The following is a 1,501-nucleotide window of genomic DNA, read 5'->3' on the forward strand; positions in this document are numbered from 1 at the left end:
GTGCTATAATACACAGGAGAGGAATTTCACAATAACTGCATGGTAAACAAAGCCTGGCTACTTCCGCCTGAAGGAAAGGTGACATTTGCCATGTGGACCAAAGGACAGTCACTTTGGTTTTAGATCACCTGAAACACAGCTGAGAAAGCTCAAACATCCTTTTCCCCAATCAACTTCCTGTCCTCTTCCTGGGGAGACTAAAGACAAACAGGAAAAATGCAGCACTTAAGGGATGGAACAACCATGCTCAGGCTATCAGCTCAGCTCTTGCAGGAACTGACTTAGTTGCACTAAAAAGAGAGCATTCAAATATAAAATATAAGACAGTGTATTTAAAAAAATAATTCTCTTGTAGAGGCATGAAATGCATTAATATATATAAACACACAATAGCTAGAGGTGGTACAGAGAGCCGTCTTTGTTTTTGTGTTAATGACCACGTGGTCTAATTGAAGAGCCGGTGACCAACAGTAGACCACGTGGCCTAATGGATAAGGCGTCTGACTTCGGATCAGAAGATTGAGGGTTCGAGTCCCTTCGTGGTTAGTTATATGTTTACAGATTTTCCCGGAGGAACCCACCCGACGCATTATTAAAACTTTATCAAATTTAATGAGTTAATATCCTTCTCTTTTCTCGTACTCTTCTATATCATTGTCTATAGTTCCTTGTTCTATTGTGTGATTAAATTGTTTAAAAACTTTGCTCATGTGTCTCCTTTCACAGTGAATGTAAATCAGCTAAGGTTAGAACATTCCACAATCCACAAACACTAAATAACTGCTAATTAGTGCTAAGTAACATACTAATGCAGCAGTAGAATTTCACCAAGCAAAACGGAAACAGAAACTGACTCATTTTTAGATTCAGCCATGTATCCACTAGAGGAACTGCAGTTTTTGACACTTCCACTGAATGGATTCACTTTTTCAGCCCCAGCAGCTGCTGCTTGGTTCATTATTTGTTTAATATTCTGTGTTCTTATTCAGTGCTTACCTTGTTGCTTGTTATCGGTTTGTTCCTCCCTCACTGGCCTCGTAACACATTCCTGTAGCATCCTCAGACGTGTAACACGTCGCGGAATAATCATCTGGTGATATAAGTCAGCTTAACCTTCCATACACATGTTATTATCTATTCTGTACTTTAAAAAAAGAAAGTTTATCACTTTCCAACCTTGCAGTCAGCCTTTTTTGTCTGCATTTGGGTTCTGCTTGAATTTCCGATAACAGTATGTCTCCGTTATTAAAGATAAGCAAGATATATGTAGACAGAAAAAAAGATGATGAATTTAATAATTACACTGCAGACTTTTATAAGTTAATTTGTCCTCAGTAATATAGTGAAGGCAGTAACCGCAGCAGAAAGGAATGTACTCATCAGATCAGACTGTTCTGGCTTACACTTTTGTTCTGTGCGACAAAAAGTTTGGCTTCGGACGAGAGTTCCCAGGAGGCTGGTTATCAGAGCAAGCAAATGGGTGTGAGTGTGTTCACCCATC

The 1,501-nt window shown here is 39.2% G+C and overlaps 1 non-coding gene across 1 annotated transcript; it reads left to right on the forward strand.

Moving 5' to 3' along the window:
* Window positions 1-473: 473 nt before the first annotated feature.
* trnar-ucg lies at window positions 474-546 on the forward strand. Its single transcript has one exon. It is a non-coding gene; the product is annotated as a tRNA-Arg (tRNA).
* Window positions 547-1,501: the final 955 nt, after the last annotated feature.

Source organism: Simochromis diagramma, unplaced genomic scaffold, assembly GCF_900408965.1.
Source record: "Simochromis diagramma unplaced genomic scaffold, fSimDia1.1 OVJJ01000131.1, whole genome shotgun sequence".
Taxonomy (NCBI): domain Eukaryota; kingdom Metazoa; phylum Chordata; class Actinopteri; order Cichliformes; family Cichlidae; genus Simochromis; species Simochromis diagramma.